This window comes from Stegodyphus dumicola, chromosome 2 (assembly GCF_044657685.1).
Source record: "Stegodyphus dumicola isolate Sdum_Otavi_A_Nest chromosome 2, ASM4465768v1".
Taxonomy (NCBI): Eukaryota; Metazoa; Arthropoda; class Arachnida; order Araneae; family Eresidae; genus Stegodyphus; species Stegodyphus dumicola.
The window spans coordinates 190608064-190635317 of record NC_140769.1 but is presented as its reverse complement, the minus strand read 5'-3'; the positions used below and the strand labels follow the sequence as shown (position 1 = coordinate 190635317).

The 27254-nt window shown below is 33.9% G+C and overlaps 1 protein-coding gene across 2 annotated transcripts in view; it reads left to right on the top strand.

Annotated features, from left to right (window-relative positions):
- Positions 1-3787: 3787 nt before the first annotated feature.
- LOC118197614 (nucleolar MIF4G domain-containing protein 1-like) overlaps positions 3788-27254 on the top strand; it is a 156178-nt gene continuing 132711 nt past the window's right edge. For both annotated transcript variants that reach the window (XM_085811575.1, XM_085811574.1), the window contains exon 1: positions 3788-3922. The gene's annotated coding sequence lies outside the window, so the exon portion shown is untranslated. The remainder of the gene's footprint in view (positions 3923-27254) is intronic.

Below are 27254 nucleotides of genomic sequence, written 5' to 3'. Positions count from 1 at the left end.
GTTAAAGGAAGATAATCTTCCCCCATTTAAATGGTCTTTAGCTAGAATTCTAGAAGTTTTACCTGGTAAAGATAATAAGGCCAGAGTTGTTAAAGTGAAAACATCAAATGGTGTGTATATTCGATGTATTAGTAAAATTTGTTTATTACCTATCCAGGATAATAAAATTTACATGCTTAGTTTACATTATTATGTACTTATTGAAAATTGTACTTTACATTAAAATGGAATTGTTTAAAGAATAAGTTCGATTGTAGCATAGTGAATGTTTATGTTTTTAAAATGTTGCATTATTTTATATTATATTCATGATGAAAGGTTATCTATTAGCTTTCATATTGTATAGTAGAATTAGTTGTTCTTGATTTGTTAAATTGTATGTTTGTTTGTAATTTACATGTTGAAATTTGTAATTTCAACGGGCGGCGGCATGTTAAGTTAGAATATAGCGCCACCTATGGAATAAGTAAAGAAACTCTCTCTTGGCCATCTGGATTCGGCTAAGCAACATGCCAGAGCATGTATTAGATCTGAATAGTTAATTACTGTAAATAAATTAGTTAGTTCTTTTGCTATACAGTCCACTTATTAGTTTAGAATCATAGTACAGTACTTAAAAATGAAAAAAAGACACTTGTAATAGAAATATAAGTATTCTATATGAATTAGAGAAAATACATATAAGTATAATGTAAACGTAAGTATAAGAATACTAATTTTTACTTTTTAAGTGAATTTTTACTTCCCGTTATGTTTAATATATTGTTTTCTGTGCTAACTTTAATACAAATTTATTTTCGTATATCACGTTTAACCGGTTAGTTTTAAATCCACATGCTTATTATCTGTGAATTTTTACTACCATATGCTTAATATATTGTTTTGTCTGCTAACTTGAATTTACATGCACTAAAAATCACGTTTACAAAATATAAGGTTAACGGCTCGGCTCTTGGCGAGTAAAAATGCAACGGCGCTACGGGGTTCTTTCCCGAAGTGCCAACCGGTTCTCTGCGGATGAAAACCCCATGGAAGTTATTTGGCAAAGATTGTTGGGAATGAAATTACTACTTCAAATTTTCAGATTACTATTGTTCATATTTAAAGTCTCAACTTGCAGTCTTAATCCACATAACAACCATTGTAAAAATCACCCATTATCATATTCCAAAGATCAGCAGCATACATTTTTTTAAAAATCGTGCATAATATTAAATATTGGCTTTTGATAGTCAAGTTGATACAAATAAGATGAACTGTTTTTATGATTTTAGACTAGTAGTTTATTCTTCCATTCACTTATTACAATATTTCATTTTTTTATATGCTCGGCTATCCAAAATTTCAAGAGCTTTCCGGATATTTTTTTTGTTGAGTTTTTACTATACATACATTTCAGCATTTACATCGTCAAAATTGCACAGACACATACTTGAAGTGAATTTACTTTTACAGCTAAACACAGGAACTGGAAAACAAAAAAGTACTTATTCGGAGATTGTATTTCTTTTTTGTTCATGAAAATCAAAGTTCATTACACAAACATGCATTCACACTGCACAAGCATGTATCGAAATTCTTAATACATTTAGTAATCCTGATAATTGATTACGCATTTAGTAAATAAATCAGAAAATATTTTAATGTATAACAAATGAATAGTAAGTAGCTAAGCTTTTAGTTAGTAGTTAGCTTTTAGAAGTAGTTAAGCTTTTATAAAACAGAGCATAATAACACAGTTACAAAGATATTTAATATTATAAAGTTAGGTAATTTAGTAAATTTCAGTTGTTCAACAAAGCAATGAATTATAAAGTTCCTTGTATATCTTTATAAATGAACTTTATTGCTGTTTTAAGCAATTAAACAACTGTTCAAGTTATTTTAATAATTTTGAAATATATACACTAAAAGAAACAATAAAATGTATTAATCTATTTGTCGTGATTTTGGCACGAAAGTCTGCAGAATGCTTCGTAGTTTTTAAGCACATAGAGGCACTGCAATTCTTATTCCTTGATCTGAAGTTTTCTGCAATTTTTTTTTTTTTTATTTAAATTGCTGTATTGGCACACATACAATTTTTGTATAGTGGCTTCAGATGTGGATAAGTTTTTCGAACACTTTCGTTTATTTTACTGGCGTCGCTGAATTTTGCGATGAAATGCAGCACATTTATTGCCTTCCAGATTTTTCATATTGTTAAGAGCGTTTAATACCCCTTTCTCATGTCGATTTTTAATAACAGATGGCGCTACGAACGTTGAGCGCTAAAGAATCAAATCTGTAAGACTACCTACAGCCCGGTTACTATGGCAACGACGCTTCCCTTTCTTTGTACTCATTTGGCGGGAAAGTGAGTAAGCCATAAAACACTTAAACACATCCCGTCAGTTGAACAAAAGGACCTGCTGTCATTTCTTCCGTCTGTGACTCAGACCACGGAGTGTTTATACTCCGTGCTCAGACTGCAGGGTATGTTTTGAACAGGAATAGAACTTTTCCACTTTTGTGTTGAATGAAACATATCTATGAGATACGTGCAGCAGTCGCTATTTCTTTTCGCAAAATTTGTTCATCACGCTTTTCCATGTTGCGTAATGTTTCATAATTAGCCGTTATTCTGCGGAAGAAAACAGTTTTTAAAAATAACTAGATTTTTAAGCATTTCGGTAATTTCATCGCGACATAAAAATTATATATAAATGAATTTATACTTGATGATATGTGTATACATACATAGCATGCACATAATATTCCATTTACTTATCCATCTATAATATTCCATAAATATGTGTTAGCACTTTCCAAAGCTATATATATATTTTTTACTTGTATTATAAAATCGTATAACACTCCTAACTATTATTTTTTTTATTTCAAAAGTGGATAAATCATTATCAAATTTTTCTAGTACACGGCACATTATCTGAGATCCGCTTTGAATGAAAACTACATAAAGTGTTATAATGAACAATCAGTATACATCAGCAGTGAATTATTCTCCTCTTTCCTCAAATACACTACGGCGTTAAACAATAACCATTCACTAAAGATTTTGCGTAAATTCCCACTCATAATAATTTAAATTGCGAAAATCTCACAATTAGCACCTAAACACACTATTCAGTAGCACAATTCTTTCGAAAGCGCGCCGTAGTAGTCAAAAGTGGGGTAGGCTTCTTGCCAGGTGAAACTAGTCGATATTTCCGTGACGTCAAAAATTTGAAAAGTGGGGTAGGGTTTGGAAATACGCCAGCCGGCAACGCCTCAGACGAGGGAGAAAACCCGTTTAGGTTAGTCTATTTCTTATAAGGTCCATGATCTTTTCAGGCTGACGTCATAAACGGCAACCAATAAGAACAGGGGTGGTGGTTGGGGCCAGGCCAACACCTCCTTATAGAAGGTACCTATAAGGAGGTGTTGGTTTAGAGCTGGCTGTAGTCTTCTGCTGATAATCCTCTCTAGGATCTTTCCCAGTGCAGGAAGCAAGCTGATTGTTCAAAACCCATCCACTCTTGTATTATCTTTTCCGGGTTGCGGGGTTGTTCAGCGTCTGTCATTGTCAGGTCTTTAGTAATTGCTCTCCTCGCACCCCCTTTTTTCCCCTCTATTATTCTTTGGGCCATTTATTTAAAATTTTATTTTGTCTTTTCTTCCTGGCCTTTCGAACTCATACAAAATATACGAAGGTCCTTTTTACTCTCCTTTGATATCGAAATTGCCCCCTTTCTATTGATTTTTCGCCCATTGGGGCAGAAAGACTTAGTCGGTGCACAACAAGAGACCTGTCTACTTTGTCTGTCTGTCTGTTTACTTTCGAAAGGTGGGTGCACGGAGTGGTGCGTGAAATCGATGCGTTTTTTTTCTTTTTTTACATCCGTAAAAGTTCGTGGATTGAAACTAGTTTAACTGTAACATAGTAAGTATTTTTTCACATCTGGGAGATTTTCCCAGCTAGGTTTTTAAAATGTTAGATTAAAACTAGGAACATCCACATTTTTATTATTAGAAGAATTTGCATGCTTTACTGTTTGCTTTATTAACATGTATATGAGAAAATTTTTAAATATTTTATTTTTTAAGCTTAGGTATTTTTCTTTTCTTTCTTTCTTTCTTTTTATTTATGTATTTATTTTTTTGCTTGTCTGGTTGGGGGGGGACCTTCCAATAAAGTTTTTTTTAAAAGAAGTTGTAATTTAAATTGTTGAGTAATTTATCACTATTAATATTTCGTATGTTTCCGAGCTTTGCTTTTATTCAAGCTACACCACAGTAGGATTTCATTGCATATTATGGATTTAATATAAAATGTCCAAGATGACTTTTGTGTGATGGATGTTTTTAAAATTCTTGAGTAACTTGATGTGTTGGTTGCACAACAGAAGTCGTAATGGGTTATAAATGTGCTGTTTTGATATATTTTATCCAGTGATTAATGATCATCAAAACAGATCAAAACAAAGAAATAAAGAAAAAATTCTAAGAAAAATAAAATATTCTGTGATAGATGAATAAAGGTATTGATTATTTGAAATTTGAGGCTCTTTTCCAGATCCAAATTATGGTAAAGTGCAGAATCTCGCACTTCTTGACGCGTTTTTAAGAATTGCACATACTTGGTATCCATGTGCACATTGACCTATTTTCATTTAAAAAAAAAAAAAAACATTGCAGAATTGCACAAAAATGGCATTGTGCACTCCCTTGACTTTATCCATGTACACATTGGGCCCACCAGCGGCCGAGCGGTAAAGTCGCTGAACACTGGTAGTTCGGTCCGAGGTACGAATCCCGCGAACGGGCTGGCTGCATGGGTGTTTTCGTGGTTTTCCCCATGTGTAACGTGTATACGAGCCAGTTTCCCTTAAAAAGTCCTCCACGAAAGGCATCCCTCCCCTTAGGCAGATAGCCCTAGTGTGCTTTGCCATAATTAAATACACCAAACACCATGTACACATTGACCTATTTTCGGAAGCACTTCCGCAGAGAACCCGGTAAATGTAAACATCGCCAAATTTGGCGATAATAGTTCAAACCTGGTAACCTAGCTAATTCATCATATTCGCTTGTGCGAAGGTTGCCGTACGCATTTGGAGATTCATATTATTCTTCTCCTATTTATTATTATTTTTTCTGAATTTTTTTGAACAACGAACAACAATATTTTCGCATAATTAAAGAAGTTTTCGTCGAAATATGTCGATTCTCGGCTCGTCAGCTCGGGATCAAAGGAAGAAAATATGGCAGGAGGGGTGATTGCTAATTTATAACATGGCTGTTCACGTTATGTTCGTAATTATTAACAGCTGTAAGCACGCAGAACCATGAGTTTTCCAACCCCTATAATAATTTTAAAATGTATAAAGTTCTAGTTTTATCAACAATGCTACTGAAGAAAATTTGAAATTGCTTGTATTGTATTGTGAAATATATTATGAAAAAGGACAGGTATTTGTTTCAACGTAAAATGCTATGAGCTGTATGCAAGTAGCTTGAAAAAAAAAAAAAAAAAAAAAAAAAAAAAAAACTGAAAAGTATGTAAAACGGATGTATTAAAGGTAATGCATTCATTAATTTATTACATGGGCATGGCTCTTACCGAAATAAATCAATCAACAGGCAAAGTACTTAATAATGAAAAAATACACTTGTAATAGAAATATTAGTATTCTATATTAATTAGAGAAAATACATATAAGTATAATAATGTAAACGTAAGTATAAGAATACTAATTTTTATTTTTTATAAATGAATTTTTACTTTCCGTTATGTTTAATACATTGTTTTCTATGCTAACTTAAATTTAATACAACTTTATTTTCGTATATCACGTTTAACCTGTTATTTTTACATCTACATACTTATTATCTGTGAATTTTTACTACCATTGTTTGCTAACTTGAATTTACATACACTGAAAACCACGTTTACAAAATATCGCGTTCGATGAGCCGCAAGCTTGGAGAGTAAAAATGCAACGGCGCCAACGGGTTCTCTGCAGATGAAAACCCCTATTTTCACTTAAAAAGTCAAAGAAAATTGACAAAAAGGCAATTCTTCTTACTCTTGTAAAAAAGCGCCGGCTGATCTTTAGAATATGGTACAGCCAAAAGTCGTTAATCCGGACTCGTCGGGACTTCGGTGATTCCGGATTATCGATTTTCCGGAATATAGATCATCAGTTTAAATCTCGTAAGATGGCATGCAGAAATTCTAAAATTAAAAATATGAAACCGTAATTTATGAAATAAAGAACAATTATGATCTAAAGGGTATTAAAATTTGCAAAAAGAAAAAGCTTAATATTTATTTGTTTACTTTATTAAACATTTCTTTCAATGTAAGTTGCTTCGTTTCATGTGATAATACTTTCTCTTTAATTCTATTAAACAGACATAATTTCTTGTTCAGTTACAAAGTTCCGCCGTTCAAGTCCTATAATTGCTGTGTCAAGAACACCGACTAATTTGTCAATCGAAATTTTTTTGTTTTCAATAACCTCTGTCACTTTTCTTCGCTATCGGAAGCGAATTATAATGACGAGGAACTTGTTTTAAATCATATCAAAGCCCGAGCATATCGAGATGAAATACTACATTTGGTAAGGAATTATAAGCCAAATAAAATAAAAACATCTGCGCTGAAGATAAGGATAGTGCTGACAAATCAACTTCCAATTCATTACGCGCCCGCCGCCGAGCAGCGTGAAATTGATAAACAGATTTCGGCTTTCAAAACATACTTTCGCTTTAGATCCTTTACATATTAACAAATATATATCGGAAATTCTATTTGATATAATCGAAAGTTTAAGCTTACTTTTATAAAATTGCTCTTACAGTCTGCAAAAAATAATAAGCCGGGTGCAATTCGAAAATTAAGGAACAATGCAATCATCAACATTAACTGAAATAGATAATTATTTAGCTTATACGTCCATTATACATAAAATGCGCACGCGAAAACGTATTCTGCACTTGCGCACACTCATATGCGCAGTCGTAAAAGGTCTTACGCGCACGCGTGATCGCCTCTGCGCATGTGTCAACGCGGCGCATGCGCAGAAAGTTTTTAGTTTTGATGTCCGGATTATAGATCATTCCGAATTATGGGTGTCCGAATTAACGACTTTTGACTGTAACTGGTAGTTTGGCGACAGTTTGAAGGCGATAAAGGTTACTACCTGGGACTTTGGTAATAATGTGAGCAGTACTCAGTTCCGATTACACATTATTTTGTGTGAGGGAAACTAGAGATCTTGGGATATGTCATGTGATATTAATGGACAAATTACGGTTCTTTAATCGGAAAAGGGGGGAATTTGGAAAAATATCTGTGGCTGTATATTATTTTGTATTAAGCTTCATTGTGTGTTGTGTGAAGTAGGGTTGAATAATTTTGGGATTGTATGGCGCTGTCTAAAGTGAATTCTAGATTTTTAATGCGTTTGTGTGATAATTCAAAAGAATTGGTTGAATGGTGCATGACTGTAGGTTTAATTGCAGATAAGTATGAATGTCCAAAATGTGGGAATGAAATGAGATTGTGTGAAAGGAAGGATATTACTGATAAGTTTGAATGGCGGTGCAAGAAATTTGGTGAAAATGGACATTTTGTGAAATGGAGTGTAAGGAAGGGTACATGGTTTTAATTATAATTTTATTGAATCCATAATAAAAGTGTATCCACCATGTAAGCAAGATTTTGAAGAAGATTGGGTAAGTTAGTATTTTTAATTATTTGAGGATATTATTTTTATGCATTGTTCTAAATGTAAGGTGGAAGTAAAGTAATTTGGTATTATTGGAAAAATAGTTATTAGCAATGATTTAGTTTAAAGTAATTAGGATTGTAAGCTAATTTTTATTAATTTAATGTATGTGCTTATTTATATTTTAAGTAGTGTTTTTGAATTTAATTATATTTTAATTAAATGATAGTTATTTTGTGAATTTTATGTTTGTAGGAATTTGGTATATGTTTTAGTTGAAGTAAACGTGCATGGAAATAATTTAAATATTTGGCACTAAGTATTTGTAATGTTTGCGGTATGAATTCGTTGGTGATGTTTATAATATAATAGATGATTTAGAGGTAAAAGTTTTTGGATATTTTATTTATTTTATATGTGGAAATGTTCATATTTGGAAAGGGTATATACTTTTTCGCGATCAGATAATTTCATATATGTTCTTTTTACCGGGTTTAAAGATTCATAAAATTGTCATGTATTTTCGTGAAATTTTTCTAATTTATGAGAAAAAAGCAGTGTACATGGATATAGTGAAGAGTGTGCGCAATGCCATTTTTGTGCAATTCTGGGATGTTTTTTTAAGTAAAAATAACTCGGCGTGTACATGGTTTATGTGTATGTGTTATTTTGAAAAATGCGTAAGGAGTATGGTATTGTGCACTTTTTCCCAATTTTGCAGTGAATATTTGTCATGATTAAGCAGTTTTGTTAGATAAAATTTCTAGCATAAGTGTAATTCGGCTAGTAGATTGTTGGAAGAAGTGTTCAGTAGATAAAAAGAAAAGAAACATGTCTTTACTTCGTGAAGACAAAATGGCGGCGGGAAAAAAAAAAATAGAGTGTTGCTGTAGGAGAGTTGGTCGCGAAATTTTCGCCAAAAAATCGCCAAGTTACCATAATCTAAAGATCAACCAAAGCGCCAAACAAATAAGTAAGCGATTCTGCACTTTAACCCAAAATTATACAAAAATTTGAATTTATTTAAATTCAGATTAAACAAGTTATTTTAACATTATGTTAAATATAAAAATCGAAGGAAATTTCAGTGAATTTAGAATTTGTTAATGCAAATAGTACAGAAATACATGAAATTGTAGAGTTTAATATAATAAATTTTATTCTATAAAATTTTTAGTTATAGTGTGTGCATCATATGGGATTATACCTTGATGTCTTACATATATGGCTGTATTTTTGAACTATAATTGCATTATACTGACCCTTGGAAAATAACATTAGTCCTAACTTGAAAGATAAATATTGTATTTTGTAATACTCATTGTGTCTAACTTTCAACTTTGGCAAAAATGGAGTAATTCAGCACTCTCATTGTTGAGTATTTCATCACCCTCGGTGTGATGGTTTTTAAGATTTGTGGGTCCTGTGATTTTTGATTTTGAGGCTAACTGAATTCATAGGTATAACAAGATCATCCATCGCAATCACAATGTGAAAAAATTATGTATTTTAATATGTATTAAAGATTCTTATCTTTTTACTATCCATTTACCTTAGTTTATCTACAGGCAGTGCTTGGCTTTAGGCTGTTTTATTCAGCCAATATTATGAGTTCTGTTATGATTGAAATGTCATCTGGTAAGCAAATTTGTAGTTAAAAATTTTCATGGTAAAATTTCTTAACACCCCTTTCTCTCAGTTCTTTAATAAATAAGTATTTACTATAAATAGTGCATGAAAAATTCTATCTTTTAGCAAATGAATTTTGATAAAAAATGAGAAATAATAATTGGTAATTATTTTATACAAAAACATTTTACATACATTTACTTATTTCATTATAAAAGTAATGAAATAGGTAAATAATTTGAAAGCTCGTTCATAAATATTAAGTATGCTTTCAAAATTTATGAACTGGAAAATAAATGCATGTTTATTGTCTTATTCAGATGAAGTAAAAATAATATGAATACCTGTGAAAAATATGCACTGCATTTATAACTTGCAATATGGCGAAGTCATTTGTCACTGAAATCTGCTGTCTAGTGGCCATGACGGGGGTTAGTGTCAATCTGTTAACATCTGTCATAGATGTTGCGTGTGTCTATAATATTCTCTGAGAGATGCTGAAATATCAGATTAGACAGGCCTTTCAAAGAGTAATGATTGTTGAAGTGTGTGTTACAGAAACAGCAAGACCTTTTGGGTGAGCGAGAGTCACAGTCTTTTGGCTCAGCCTTTAAGACAAGCTACATAAAAGGAGGCTAAATGATATCTTCAAAGCATAACCGTGGACAAATGATAAAACTGACTGTTAAAAGTAGATGGATGTTGGAAGTAGGTAGGGAATTCAAAGCCCAAGCATTTTCTGTTCTAGATAACATCTGAAATAAACACACAACTAACTCTAAGATCCCATTAAATGGAAATTATGAAGAAGGAATTCCAAACTGTCAACATGTATGTAGTAGGGCAATTCTTAAGATGTTAGTGACATCATATAATGCTGCTAGGTGACATCGGTGATGTAAGCATGGGCTGCATAGCTGTGGCAACAAGTCATTTGATCTTATCATGGAGGTAAGAATAAAAGAAGATGCCATTCCCTCACTATGACTTACGCAATGCTGCTGAACTTTGGTCTCCAAAGCATGTGTGTTTCGTTCACATCCAGAGCATGTTGACAGTGGTTTAGTGGTACTTCCACCCATGACAGTTCCACACAAATAAAAAATCAGGGACACTTCCACATGAAAGAAACGGTCAATCTTTGGATTATGCTAACTTGGCGTTTTTTTGGCGAAAATTTGGCAACCAACCCTGCTTCAGCAACCTTCTAGTTTTGTTTTGGACACCATTTGTTTTTACGAAGTAAAAGAATTTTTTTTTGTTTTTTTACTCAACATTTTTTTTCAACTATCTGCTAGCCGAATTATGCTTATGCTAGAACTTTTATGGAATAAAAATGCTTAATCATGACGAAGATTAGGTGTTAAATTGGGAGAAAGTGCTGAATCGCAAACTGCTTGCCACGTTTTTAAGAATTGCACATACACGGTATCATCCATGTACACGTCGACCTATTTTCACTTAAAAAAACATCCCAGAATTGCACAAAAATAGCATTGCGCACATTCTTGACTTTATCCATGTACACTACTAAAGTCCTAGCTAGTAACTTTTATCGCCTTACCAAAATGTCGCCAAACTACCTGCTACCATATTCCAAAGATTTGCTAAAGAAACATTCAGTGTTGGTTGGGTAATAGCAATTTAAATAGTTTAGTTACATTTATGCAAAAATCACATCTTAATTATTTTTTGATAACTTGTAACAGCAATTTGTATAGTTGCATTTATGCAAATATCTCATGTTAATTATTTTTCGATAACTTGTAACACCAATTTTGATTATGAATTTGTTTTATAATAAAAAAAATTATAAAGTTATAAGCTACTTGAGGGTAGAGTAGACTTTAAGGTACCCCTTGTATTATGGCGAAGTTGTTGTTTGATTTATCGCCAAGCTGTTGTTTCATTATGGTAGCCTGAGTAGTTGATTGTTCTGGAAACACTATTGTGACGTAATCGGGTGGTGTGTGTTGGTTTGATTCTTTAGATGGTAGAATGGCCGAATGTAGTAAGATTAATTTGAAGTTTCTGTACGATTTTGAGCGAAAAGGGAAAAGAGCTTAATTGACTGGTGTGTAAATGAAGGTTTACTTAGTAGCCATTATAAGTGACCTGTATGTAGGAAGGATAAGCATCTAGTCGAATGTAAAAACCGTTTAGATGGATTTGAATGGGTTTCTAGAAAGAAAGGTTCAGATGGTCACTATGTGAAGCGTTCGATCAGAAAAAGTACCTGGTTTGAAAAATGTAATTTGAGTATGATTGATATTTTGATTTTTACGTGGCTCTGGGTGTACGAAGAGAACTCGAAAATCATGGTAAGTGAATATTTGCTTTTGTTAGTGCTTAAATGTATAACATATTTTTCCTTTTTTATGTTCTTTTATTTGTTTGGTTTAAAATGTATTTTATTAAGATTATGTATTTTTTGTTTGCCTATATTGTAGAATTTGGTGCTCCTTTGACTTTTTAAGTGAAAATATATCGATGTATACATGGACAAAGTAAAGGGAGTGCGCAATGCAAGTTTGTGCAATTCTGGGATTTTCTTTTTAAGTGAAAATAGGTCGACTTGTACATGGATAAAGTTAAGAGTGCGCAATGCCATTTTTGTGCAATTCGGGGATTTTTTTTTAAGTGAAAATAGGTTGATGTGTACATGGATAAAGTCAAAGGAGTGCGCAATGCCATTTTTGTGCAATTCCGCGATGTTTTTTTTAAATGAAAATAAGTTGATGTGTACATGGATACCGAGTTTGTGCAATTTTTTGTCTTGTTATTTTGGCTTTGTGTAGCGACGATTTTTGGCGCAAAAATCGCAGCTTCGCGAGCCAAAATAATGAGTCAAAGAATTGCACAAAATCGGTATTCATGTACCGCCAAAAATCGCCAAGTTTCGCCAAGGGGTACCCTAAACTATACTTTTACCGCTACTGGACGACAAAAACATAGATTTTTAGTAAAACGTTTGTGTTATATGTAAAGAATGATAAATAAACCCTCTGAGTGTTATGACTGGCTTACTTGGCATATATTGGCATATAATTTAAGATATTTTGCTTTCTTACTTTCTTTAATAATGTAAATATCATCTATCTTAATGAATGTAAGTTTATGAAAATACGGACTAAAATAAATTATTATACAAACTTAATTAATAAATGCTGTTTAGATATGGGTTTTCATGTTGGATCTAAAGTCCTGTGCCGCTCAGAGGGTTAAGGTACTTTTAAAATGTTGAAATATCACAAAAATACAATACACTTTAAAGCTCAATTTCCTTATAACTAACTGCTATAAGCGTAAGAATTTGTATACTTCTTCTTCTTTTTTTTTTTTAAAATGTAATTCCTTTTTCATCATAATACTGTAATATACTCATTTTAAAAATATTTAGGTGAGAGGCATAATAATTATTCATTTTAAACTCATCATTTTATTTTCATGTAATGGAGAAATAATCACTTTGGGTTTATTTATTTTAACTGAAAAATGAAATTACCTCCAAATCCTGTAATCCTTGTTAAAATTAATAAATAGATAGACAGATATGCTAATAAGTTAAATTTTCCTTCATTTGTAACCATATATTTGTGTAACACTATATGCAGAAACATTTGTCAATTCGGTGAAAGTGCCATGGGCGATCAAAGGGATGTGACCATGTGAAAGTGCCACATTATTATAACAACTTAATAGGAATTGAAAATAGGGTGATGTCAATATTATTAACTAGTATATTAACATTTTACTTACTGTTACATTTTGGATTATCTTGCAATATGTAAATTTTGAGTATTTTTGAATTTAGATCAATTAGTTTAAAAAATGAAATTTAAATGAAGTTAAAAAAATGAAGCAGTGTTGGTATGCAGAACAAGTCAATCAAGATAGTTAATGACAATGAGCTTAATGTTTAAATGTGAAATGGATAATTGTTATTTATTATATTATTAGAAAACTATTAAACTGGTTAAAATTGGTAAGAGAGGTATGGAATGCTCTGCCAAAAAAAATTTATTAGAAAATTTGAATTTTATAATGAATATATCTAAGAACATGTTTTAAGTCAAAAGTCTGAAACTTGATGTCTGAATGTAAATATAAAATTAGTGCATTCTGGGAAAGTACAACATTTAATTCCATTCAGAATGAAATATTTAAAAATATATTCTCTCATATGATTCAGACTCTAAAATATTGTAGAAAAAGAAAATATATACATTTATACTGTAATGAAGTTTAAAGAAATCTCAACATTTTTGAATAACAACCAACTTTATTACTCAAAACTTACAGAATAACTGAAAAAACATTTTTAATTGCGTGCATCATTTGCGGCTATTCTTTGTGTGTGGTTTTTTACATTTCTTAGTGGAATTATGATGGTAGCATAGCAACACAAATACGTTACAGTCCTAAATTCCTTCCCTCAGAAAAGTTTCTCTTTCAATTTGATCGAACTTTCAAGAAAAATTTTCAGTTTAAATACATTAATTTTTTTTTTTAATAAGAGAAAGATGTTCAAGCATATCTGTAACATAAAGTTATAGATACCTGATCAAATGAGTACAAGTGTTTCAAAGAAGCATTTTAAATAAACATATGAAATGTAATATTCTAATACAGTCAAAAGTCGTTAATTCGGACACCCATAATCCGGAATGATCTATAATCCGGACCTCAAAGCTACAAACTTTCTGCCCATGCGTCGCGTTTACGCATGCGCACAGGCGTTTACGAGAGCGCATAAGACCCTTACAGCTGCGAATATGTTTGTGCGCATGCGCGTTTAATGTGTAACGGAGTTATACGCTAAGCTAAAGTTATCTAATTCAGTTAATGTTGCAGATTGCGTTGTTCCTTAATCTTCGAATTGGATCCGGCTTATTATTTTTTGCAGACTGTTAGAGCAATTTTATAAAAGTAAGCTTGAACTTTCGATTATGTCAAATAGAATTTCCGATATATATTTACTTCAAAGCGAAAGTATGTTTTGAAATCCGAAATCTGTTTATCAATTTCACGCTGCTCTGCGGCAGAGGGAGGGGGCAGAAACGTCATTATTAGATTATGATAGATTAGAAAGATTATGTCAAATAGAATTTCTGATATATATTTACTAATATGTAATTTGTATCTACAAAGCGAAAGTATGTTTTGAAATCCGAAATCTGTTTATCAATTTTACGCTGCGGATTGGAAGTTGATCTGTCAGCACTATCCTTATCTTCAGAGCAGATGTTTTTATTTTATTTGGTTTATAATTCCGTACTAAGTGTAGTATTTCATCTCGATATACTCCGTCTTTGATATGATTTAAATCAAGTTCCTCGTCATTATAATTCGCTTCCGATAGTGAAGAAAGTGACCCAGAGGTTATTGAAAACGAAAACATTTCGATTGACAAATTAGTCGGTATTCTCAACACAGCAATTATAGGACTTGAACAGCAGAACTTTGTAACTAAACAAGAAATTATGTCTGTTTAATAGAATTAAAGAGAAAGTATTATCACATGAAACGAAGCAACTTACATTGAAGGAAATGTTTAATAAAGTAAACAAATAAATATTAAGCTTTTTCTTTTTGTAAATTTTGATACCCTTTAGATCATAATTGTTCTTTATTTAATAAATTACGGTTTCATATTTTTAATTTTGTAATTTCTGCATGCCATCTTACCAGATTTAAACTGATGATCTATAATCCGGAAAAATCGATAATCCGGAACCGCCGAAGTCCCGACGAGTCCGGATTAACGACTTTTGACTGTATTACAAAAATTTAAACAATGAAGTTTTAAACTTCCTAGAATGTATATGTTTAGTTGTGAGATGTTTGGATACGACGACTTAAACTGTCAGTATTTTGATGGTGCATCCCCTTTCTATGCGCAACTTCATAGTTAAAAGGTTGAAGTATCAAAGCCTATCGTAATAGTCTAGGATTAGTCCCAGTGTTTTTATTCAACCATGCTAGAGAATTATTATCAGTCTGAATAATGAACTTATGAGGTCCATCTAGGTAGAATTTTAACTTTTGTACTGCAAAGACAATTTCAGCACACTTCCTTTCGATTGTACTGTATTTCTGTTCAGTAAATGAAAACTTTTTGCTAAGAAGTATTATTGGATGTTCTTCGCCTTTCGTATTTATCTGTGATAATACAACACCAATGACGATATTCGAAGTGTCGCACTGAACGATAAATGGCTGAGAAAAGTTCGGACTGTATAAGACTGGATTTTGTGTTAACCGTTTCTTGAGTTCTTCAAAAGCGTTTTGGCAGTTATCAGTCCAATTTATGGTTGGCTTGCAACATTTTCCTTTTAACAAATCTGTCAGTGGCGCAGAAATCACATAAAGTTCAGAAATATACCTTCGATAATACCCAGCAGGTTCTAAAAATGATCGGATTTGTGTTTTCATGTTAGGTTTAGGGATGTCCTTATGGGTTGGATTTTTATTTCTGCTGGTCTTCTGTAACCTTGTCCTACTTCATAACCTAGATATTTGATGGTCGTATGAGCAAACTGACATTTCGAAGGCTTAATACAGTGTAGCAATTTTCATCTTCTTCAAAATAGTTTTTAAGTGCTTCAAATGTTCTTCCCAGGGTTGCGAGAATACTGCAACATCGTCAATATAGGATACAGCAAATTCTTCACAGTTCCTTAATAACCCTGCCATCAAGCGGCTAAAATCATGTGGTGCATTTTTTTAGCCCGAAAGGTAGCCTTAAGTATTTAAATGTTCCAAAACTTGCCACAAAAGCAGTGTAACGCTGAGCTCTTTTAGTTCGGGGGACCTGCGAGTAACCTCAAGTAAGATCTAGAACAGTTAGATATCTGGCAGATGACACTTTTTGTACTAAATGTTCAATGTTTGGCAAGGGAAAATATTGTGTTCTAGTTGCCTTGTTCAAGCAACGGTAATCAATGCATGGTCTTGCCTCTTTTCCAGGAACTTCAACCAGTATGAGTGAAGAGGTAAAATCTGATTCACCTGGTTCTATTAATTTGAGTTTTATCATCTTTCCTACTTCAGTTTTTAAAATCTCGGTTTGTCTGGCAGACATCCGATGAGGTTTTATCATGTTTGGTAAGGTCAGTACATCCTAGTTCATTAGAGATAATACAGGAATACTTATATATCAACTGCTTTAAATCTTTTCGTTGGTCTTCAGATAATAGTGAATTCAACTGGATGCCTCGCAAAACTTCAGACATTTCAGTATCTGCGCTATAACCTAGACTCGGTATTTCAGCTTCATAGCCGTTTATCCTGTCTTCTAAACATAGCAAGTTTGTATTTTCTGCTCGTTGAAAATACGGTTTCAGCATATTAATGTGGTACACCCGAGTTTTATTTTTCTCGGGAAACTCAACTACATAATTTCTCTCTGATAATTGTTGAACTGTTTTTTCAGGACCTACCCATTTAACTGATAGTTTGTCTTCGATGAAGCTACAACTAGAACTAAGTTTCTTTGAAATTTACGTTCTACGGTTTTGCGATCATACCAGAGTTTTTGCCTTTCTTTGGCTTCTTCCATGTGCTGGACAGCTAGTTCTTGACATTTTCTTATTCGATTCATTAATTTAAAAATATAGTTCACTACTGTAGTTTCTTCCTCTTCTTTACCAGATAATTTTTTATACAATAACATAATTGGAGTTCATAAGTTTCTGCCATGAACTAATTCTGCAGATGAGAAACCGGTACAGTCGTTAATAGTGGTTCGAAGAGCAAATAAAGTCTGAGGTAAGATTTTATCCCAGCCTGGACCAGATTCTAGACATGGGACTTGAAGAATTCATTTTAAAGTTCTATGTGTCCTCTCTACAGGATTGCTTTGTGGTTGGTAAACAGAACTTTGTACAACTTTAATTCTGAATTTTTCTAGGAAATTCGATGTCAGCACACTCGTAAAAAATTTAGCTTGGTTTGGACCTCCTTTGAAAATCCCATTCGGCTAAAAATTTGAATGAAAGCATCAGCAGTCGTGGTTGAACAAAGATTTGCGACAGGAACTGCATCCAGATATTTTGAAGACATGCAGATTGTAGTTATAAGGTACTTATTTCCTGAAGGTGTAATGGGCAGATGCCCACAAGCGTTAACATTTATTTAAAAAAAATATTCCTGTGATAACAGGGACAATTTTCAAAGGTGCTTTCTTTTTATCTTGTCGCTTTCCAATTCTTTGACATTTTTCACAGGTTTTTAACAAAATTCTTGACATCTTTGTAATAATTTGGCCAATAAAAATTCTTAAATAATGCATCTTTGGTCTTTCTTTCATCAAGGTGGGCTGCAGTTTCTTCGTGAGTCACCAACTCTTGCCGATATTTTTCCAGAACAACAATCAATAGTCTTTGTGTTCCATCATGATCTTCTTTTTTATAAAAGAGCATTTGGTCTTTCAACATATACCTCGTACTTTTAGAAGATTTTGTTTTAGCTTCTTCATAAAGTGGCTTCAATTTGGCACTCTCCTTCTGATCTTGTTTAAATATGTGAGGGTGACGTCTTATCATCAAACAGAGATCACACTCACGATTCAAAGCGTCAGGTTTTATTCCTGAATTATAGAAGAAAAGATAAACGGAATGAGTATGTACAAATGGATTAAATATGTTTAGGAGAGTATGTGTACTGGTTCCACTATGGAGATGTAAAAGTCACAGCTGACCACCTACGTGTGGTCACTTTAGATAAGTTCCAAGTCTGATCGCCTACACGCGACCAGTAAGCGTCTAGTTGTAGCTCCTTCGCGAGCATTCTGTCAGACCGCTTCTCTCGGACTTCTCGAACCAACTGAAGATCCTGGAACCTGGAGTGTTTGTACAGAGTAGTGATAGAGAGCAACATCTGGTGCTTCGTTGAGGCACGATTCCCACACGCTCGTCCATCGACAGGTGAGGACCTCCGAACACTTGAATACATCTGTAAATCACAAAGCACACACACACGCACACACACACATACACAAAACAAAACATTTGAAAGATAGTTTGCAAAATAATCTCAAGTTGCGATGTCATCAGACCAAAGCTTCATGTGGTCTGCTGAAGTGGAAGTTGCTTCAGGTCCTTCATGAGATCCTACTTTGGCTACATCGTATCGATCATGTGGCTTAATCTTGATCACTTTATAAGGTCCTAAGAATTTAGGTCTTAGCTTGAGACCGCCTCCTAACTGGGTTCTTTTAATGGCTACTAGGTCGTTGACTTTGTAGAGAGGAGCGGTTCTACGACGTCGATTGTATTGTCGTCGGTTCTCTTCCTGCAGTTTTAAGATATTCGCTTTAGCCTCTTCACGAATAGACTCTTTCTCCTGGATGGTGGTGTTCAGGAATTCTTCATCGAGAATTTCTTTAATTCTTTGGTCTGCCTTATTTCTCATTTTCACGCCTGTCATCAGCTCGAAAGGAGTGAATTTCGTTGATCTACTGATGGTGCTGTTGATGATTCTTTGGACGTCAGGCACAAATTTGAACCATTTGGCAGGATCATCTACTGACAGTTTTGCAAGCACTGGGATAAGGGTTCCATGAATTCTTTCGATCTGGCTGTTGGCTCTTGGAACGCTTGCTGTGATTTGTATGTGCTGAATTCCTTCATCTTTACAGTATTCCTCAAAGTCCTTTGAAGTGAAAGCAGATCCCTTGTCCGAGATAATTCTAGAAGAATTTCCGAAGACAGCTTGTTGGATTTTTAGTTTCTGTACAGCTTCTGCCATTGATGTTGTCTTGACTGGGTAAAACCAGACAAATTTTGTAAAAGCATCTACCACTGTAAATATATGTCGGTATCTCTTATCTGAAGATGTCAGGGGTCCTGCAAAATCTATGTGATATGTGCTTAACGGAATATTGTACTTTGGAATTGGGTTCAATAGACCTTCTGCTTTGCCTCGCTTTTTATTACAGAGGATGCACTCGACACAGTTCATTATAACGTGCTCTATTTTCTTCGTAGCATTCGAATTATGAAAATCTCTTTTCAACAGATCTTCTGTCTTTTGTACAGCAAAGTGTCCTTTGTTATGTATGCCACGGATGATCTCGAATTCCATCGCTTCCGGCACAACGATGAGTTCTCGACCTCATCCTGCAGATGTAACACATTATCTTTTAGCAGATAGTCATCTCTAAGTCCTTTCTCGACCAGAGTTTTTAATAATTGAAGATGCTCATCAGCCTGTTGCGCTGTTGCGATCTTAGCAGTGATTTCACTTTGCTAACGAGTGATCATGCACACAGCATGCCTACTTAATGCGTCAACATGTCTCATCTGTTGATTGGGTCTGTGGATAACTTCATATTCGAACTCTTCAAGTAGCAGTGCCCATCTAGCTATCTTTGGTGTCAGATCTTTTTTCTGCATTGTCTTCTGAAATGCATCGCAGTCTGTAACTATTTTTATTTTTGTGCCTAAGAGATAACTTCGAAATTTTTTCAAGGCTTCGACGATCGCTAGCACTTCGAGTTCATAATTTGACATTTTTTCTTGTTGAGGCGATGTTTTCTTGCTCATGTAATGGATTGGATGCAGCTGTCCATCATCTGAGCGTTGAAGCAAAACTGCACCGAAACCATGACTACTAGCATCCGTGTGTAATTCCAAAGGTTTTCCCTGCTGAAAGATGTTAAGTACAGGACTTTTGCTCAAAAGTTCTTTAAGGTGGTCAAATGCCTGCTGCTGTCTTGGCCCAAATTCAAATTCAACACGAATGCGAAGCATATCACTCAATGGTTTGGCTTTTTTCGAATAACCAGGTACAAATTTTCTAAAATAGCCTGCGAGACCTAGGAAGCTTTGCAATTGCTTAACGTTCTTAGGTTGAGGAAAATTTTTAACTGCAAGGGTCTTATTTGGAGATGGACGAATTGTACCTTCTTCAATTAAATAACCGAGAAATTCAATTTTTCTTTTAAGGAATTGACGTTTTTAAAAATTAGTTTCTAGTCCATATTCTGAAGCTACTTTTAAAACTCGTTTAAGTTTTTCTAATCCCTCTTTTTCATCACGGGAAGGTATGATAAAATCATCCATGTAAATTACAACTGTATTATCCCTTTTAATTCTCTGAATACATTATAGATAAATCTTAAAAATACACTAGGACTAGTGGTCAAATCAAACGGTGCTCTTAAAAATTCAAATAAACCTGCATGACAAATGAATGCTAAATATTTGGTACATCTTTCATCGACTTGAACGTGGAAGAAACCATTTTCAAATCCAAAGTTGAAAAAACTTTCGCTTCCAAATGATCAAGTACTTCCTCTACCTGGGCCATAGGGAAAGAATCTTTCACTACTTTTTTATTTAACTGTCTGAAGTCTACGTATAATCTATGTGTTTTATCACGTTTCTTACATAACAGAATTGGAGATGCGTATTCAGAACAAGATGGTTTAATTATCCCCTTTTGCAACCACTCGTCTATCTGTTTATCAACAATTTTTTGCTCAGCAAACGGTAATCTCCGAGACCGTTGCGATACTGGAATATCATCTTTTAACACAATATTCATTTTTAAATTCGTGTCTTTAGTTTTATTTGGTTTATAATTATGAATCAATAACGATAAATCCTTACGAATGTTCACATCAGTAACATGCAAGAAATCCACATCACATTCGTCAATCACATTTGCAAAATTTAATAAAAAACACTCTTGTAATGATGATTCACTTTTAAAATCATTTTTGGTATTAGGATTAGATGTTTCATGTTTTTCTTCCCGACTTACTTTTAGAAGTTGAGAATAAATGTTTGGTGTTAAAATTAAAGGAACAGATAATTTATTTACGGCTGCAACAATAATTTCTAACCTTGGTGAATTGCTATTTAAAGATAATCCTGCTCTAGCGATATCTGCCTCTTTTTTTTCGTCAAAACATGAGCTAAGTATTATTTTACCGTCCAGCGGTGTCTTTATTTGAATGAATGATGAATTTATGACCGGAACTTCAGCGCCTGAATCGATAAGTGCTTTTATTTTTTTTTTTATTTTCTACGAAAATATCAGCATATTGCAACTCGTGAATAAAACTGACGTTATTAACACTTGTTTTGTTTTTTCCTTTCTGTTTCCTTATGTGATTCGCTTTGTTTACGTTTTCCGCAATCCCTAGCGAAATGAAAATTTTCACCCCTTCCCCCGCAGACGTAACATGATCTCTCTGGCGTCGACGAAATGACATCGTGTTTATTTTTAGATTTGCTACGAAGGAATGAGTCATTTTTAATATTTTGGTTTTGAACACTTGGTACTTTCGATTCATTAGACTGAACTTTAGGGTTATGTATTTCAGACAATGATTTTCCTCGGGATGAAAAATATAAATCACATTCTCGCCCTAACTGTGTTGGATTAAACCATGTTGTCCCCTCACGAACACCTATGTATTCTTTCGTTTTGAAATCCAAAGTTTCATACATTTATCTGCAACAATTAAATCAAATAACTTTTTGAAATCCTTTTGTGTCTCCCTAACCTGACAGTAGTATTCAAATGTTGCGGTCAATTGCGATGCAAATTGAACATGCGACTCGTTTGCTGCGCGTTGAGCATCTTTAAAGGTATTCACAATCTCTCTTGGTGTTGGCTGAAATTCAGCTAAAAACAACTCAGTTTTTCGTAATTAGACAATTCGCCTTCAGTTGCATATGTTAAAACATTATTTGCTTTAACCCCTAGCAAATTAATTAGTATCTCAGCTTGTAAGTCTTTGGGAACTTCTTTGGTGGCAAAAGCATTTTCCAGTGAAATGAAAAACGAATGCAATGCCTCTGGCCGCTCGGGAACAGAGATTGTAAGCGTTTTAATGCTTTTCAGTAAATTTTCAACACTAGTCTATGCGTTTCTTCTATCACCCGATAATGATTGTGATTTTAAATTTTCTAGCTCAATTTGCTTCTCAATTTGGGCTAATTTAAGACGTTCGATTTCTAACAGATAGTGTTCATTACTTGTCTTAGGCGTCCTATCCTCGACGATTGATTTGACGACGCCACGAACAAATTCAAGGTTCGTTTTGAAGACATCAGAATTTTCTATAATTTTTCTAATGTCAGCTTTTTTAGCATTTTCTGGAACATTCTCTCCAATTCTTTCGGCAATTAATTTTAAATCACTCTTGTTTGAATTATTTAAGAAACTCATTTTAAAACGAAACACAAGTATCACTATCTTAAAGAATGAAAAGTTTACACAGTACCTTTTCTGAATTTCGCCGGCTTGGAGCCCCCATAGTTGTGAGGGTGACGTCTTATCATCAAACAGAGATCACACTCACGATTCAAAGCATCAGGTTTTATTCCTGAATTATTGAAGAAAAGATAAACGGAATGAGTATGTACAAATGGATTAAATATGTTTAGGAGAGTAATCACACTGGTTCCACTATGGAGATGTAAAAGTCACAGCTGACCACCTACGTGCGGTCACTTTAGATAAGTTCCAAGTCCGATCGCCTACGCGCGACCAGTAAGTGTCTAGTTGTAGCTCCTTCACGAGCATTCTGTCAGACCGCTTCTCTCGGACTTCTCGAACCAACTGAAGATCCTGGAACCTGGAGAGTTCGTACAGAGTAGTGATAGAGAGCGACATCTGGTGCTTCGTTGAGGCATGATTCCCACAAATATTTCTGGAGAGGCCTTCTAATTCTGAACGCTCATAATTCACAGAAGGCAAACTTTCACTTTTAGTCAGCGTTTCTTTGTCGTTAAGTTCAATTTGAGAATTTTAACTCATCTGTTGAGACCAGATATTCTGTTTCTTTTAGTCGTCGCTGTTGAGGACGAGTTTGTACAGCATTTATCATATGAATTTGAACTTCTTCATCTAGTTTTGCTTCTTCATATAATGCAGCGATTTTGTTACCTAGCGGATACTTTTCTTGATCTAATAAATCTCTTAAGACCTTGTTATTATATGACCAAGATCACATTCAAGCTCTACCTCAGCCAAAGGTAACTGGATGTTCTTCCAGAGGTGTTCCTATCCACGCGGTCTCACCCGTATACATGGAAAGCTGTACATACTTTTGGCAAATTAAATTCAAAGTTGCACCAGTATCTCTAAGTATGGGCGTTTTATGGTCATTTACTTTACCTAAGCTGGTATATAGAGCCATAATATCCTTAAAACTATTTTTGTAAAATTCATTTGAGGGTACAGTTTCATTGGACGCTACAGTTTCTAAATTCTTCTTGAGTTTATCACATTGAGGTCGAAGAGGTGAATAGGATTCTCATTCGTAACAACTAAATTGTTTCCGTTTCTCAAATTCCCTTTCATGAATTTTATTAGTACATTCTGTCCTAATTATACCTTTAGGATTAAGGCCCACCAGCGGCCGAGCGGTAAAGTCGCTGAACACTGGTAGTTTGGTCCAAGTTTCGAATCCCGCAAACGGGCTGGCTGCATGGGCGTTTTCGTGGTTTTCCCCATGTGTAACGTGTATACGAGCCAGTTTCCCTTAGAAAGTCCTCCACAAAGGCATCCCTCCCCTTAGGCAGATAGCCCTAGTGTGCTTTGCCATAATTAAATACACCAACACCTTTAGGATTAAAATTTTTGAAGATTTCTTTAGGATTATGTCTATTATGATAACCACTTTGCATTTTGTTCATGTTTTGATGATTTTCTTGAAGTTTCAAACCTTTTTGCTCGGTAACTATTAAATCTTTCAAATTCTCAAATGTCTTAATTTCTAAATCCGCAATCCACTCCAAAAAATAACTATAAAAGTCATGCACATAATTTCTCCAATATTTTTCAGGAGTTTTTTAATGTCAATATAAGCACTGTTTCAGCTTTTTATTGTTAAGTTTAGATCTTCTTGAGATTAGATTTTTCACATATTCGTACTTAATCACATCTTAAATTGGTTCTCTGGCTAATATATTGGAGATTTTGGCAGGTAAAACACTCAAAAGATAAGCCACCCAATCTTTCTTAGGAACCTGAGCGATTTCAGCTTTTCTCTCAAAATTTATCAAATATAGTCCCATTTCATCCCTTTGTCGTCAAACCTTGAAGTAATTTATGACAACTGGATTTTGTTGCTCTCTTCTGCTATATTTGCTGTTGATTCTGTAGCTCGTATTACTTGATTTTCAATTTCAAGAGACTTTATCAGTGGCGTAGCGATGGGGGGGGGGACAAATGGGGTGTATGATGGCGCCAAATTGTCTCCAGACAAGATTTTCCGAAAAATTTCAGTTTATATTTTGATCGATTTCTGGAAAATGTATTTAAAATTAATAGTTATTGCAATATAACTAATCATTTATTTTCTTGATTTGTCTGATAAAATGTGTAATAAATGTTTATGCTTGCAGTACATCAATCAAACATCTCCGTATACAAAACGTTTTTTCTGACCACTTTATTCTTCTAAACTAGAGATGTTTTTATTTTTTTAAACGAAATGCATGTATAGCTCTCGCTTTTTATTTTAAAACGATAACAAACGATCCAGTCTCATATTATAGCCCTTCGACCTTGAACTACATTCTTAGACAAAAAAAACCGACGTACCATGACGCACCGAGAAGATATAAAGCAAATTGGACACAAATTAATATGCATACAGGTTTCAACGGGAAATGCAAAATTTTACATTTTGGCTGTCAATGAATGAACGGTTGTCGCTACAGCGCATCTGATATGCTCAATTGACAGGATATTTAAGAGGAGAAATTACGATTCCAGGTTATAAATTCTTGACGAATTTCATTCCGTGTACTCTGGTAGACAGTAACTATGCTTCGCATATGGGTGCGCGAACTGTATGCGCAGATGTCAGAATTTGAGAGATGTCATGTAGTTGGGCGCAAAGAAGCCGGTTGGTCTTATCGGCGAATAGCTCGACATTTGAGCAGGAGCGGAATAGGTGAACCATGGCCGTACACAGCATCAAAAAAGAAGCGGTAAGCTTAGAGAAATTTCTATTTCAAGTCTAGAGCCCCCAAATTTCCGCAGTAGCTAGCTTGTAAGGATTATGTTAATTTTATTAATAGTTAAATTTTGAGTTAAACTTCCTTTCCTATTGCTTCTTAACTTCAACTTAGCACTTCCGGCCAGAACGTAGTATTAGAATCACGTCTCAATACAATAATGAGGATGACCGGTATATAACCGCGAAGTTTTACTGTCTGAGGGAGAAAGATATCAGAGATTCTGGTTAGCATGCATCCGCCTTTTTAGGCTACTCTCTCTTAAGCTATAGTTACGCTCGGCCGTACTTTAGGCCCTTGATAACTTCGCAGTCAATTAGCGTTAAGGGGCCAACTAAATTAGAATCTTAATAGCTTCGGCTACATCTCTTTAGTTAAGTTTAGTTTAATTCTTAGTTTCTTAAGTTCACGACCAAGTGTCGGCTTTATTGTACAACTCCAAGACGGAGTTCTGTTAAATCTTATTTGAATAATAAGGGATTAATTCAGAAGTCAAACAATAAAAATCAGCGTTAATTTTCAAAATTTTCACAGGACTAGTTTTGATGGTTTTACCGAACCACCATCCTCAGCTGCAAAACCTCAAGATTCTTCACTTTCAACGTTAACTTACAATTACGCAGTGGAGAATCCTACAAGTTTTATACAAAAATGGAACTTCCATTTCCCTATCACCAGTGCAGGATTTACATATAAGCTACACAAGCTATAATTTAGGCCCCCCCCAAATTTAAAATATAGCATAACAGACTTATAAAGAGCCCCAGTTTTCAAATAGCTTAGGGCCTCATCAAGTTTAAATCCAGCCCTACCTATCACTAATAGTTGCAGAGATTTTCCATTTTTAATTGCATGTAATTGCCTTTAATGTCTTTTTATTTCTTCAATAAATTGTCTTTCCGCAACTTTCACAAATTATTTTTTATTTAGACCATGTCAATGCCAAGGAAAAAAGTTAGCGGTTCTCAGAATCGGAAAAGAAAACTAGGGCAAGAAAAAGAAGCTCAGAACTCCAGAATAAGAATGGAATTATATTTAATAAACAAATCGAAAAAAAAAAAAAAAAAAAAAAACAGAAGTTAAGAAGGATGAGGAACTAAAATCAGATTCAAATTGTATTTCTATTGCTGCTAAACATTTATGCAATAACACATCACAACAAATAAAATACTCTAAAGATGATGAAGTTAGGGGCTCAAGTACATCAGAAGTCCCAAATCCATGTCCATTACTAATAAGTACAGAAAATGCAACAGAAACACTTACTGCAATTCCGGACATTCTGGAGTTCAAAGATGTTGCTTATTTAAAGTTCTCTAATAATCTTTGAATAATATCGAACCATTTTCGTGCTGAAGTGATTATTCGCTTGAATCAAAGATTTATTGAAATACATGCTAAAGATGCAGCCTCAATTGAAAATACAATTTTAGAAAAATTAAATTCCGATCAGATTTCATTAACAAATTGTAGATTACAATGTTATGATAATGCTGTCGTGATGTTAGGTCACATATCTGGCATTGAACAAAGAATTATGGAAAAAATAATAAAGCATTATTTGTAAATTGTGATAACCACCATTAAATTTAGTAGGAGTCTCTGCAGCTAAGCAAGATCCAATCGTTATAACATGCTTTGGAATAATTGAAAACATATATCTCTTTTTCTCATGTTCAACATTACGATGGAAATTATTAAAAAATGCTTTAAAGAAAACTGTTAAACATGAATCTGAAGCACAATAGAGAGTCAGAGCAGAAGCGGTTAGCGTTATTGTTGGAGGACAGGAAGAATTAGTAGAATTATTAGAAAAATCAACAGAGGATACTATTACTACAAGTGACACCAGAAGTGAAGCTGCATTTTTATTGCAAAATATGCTGAATTTTAGTTTTATAACTTTAGTCCATTTCTGGCATAA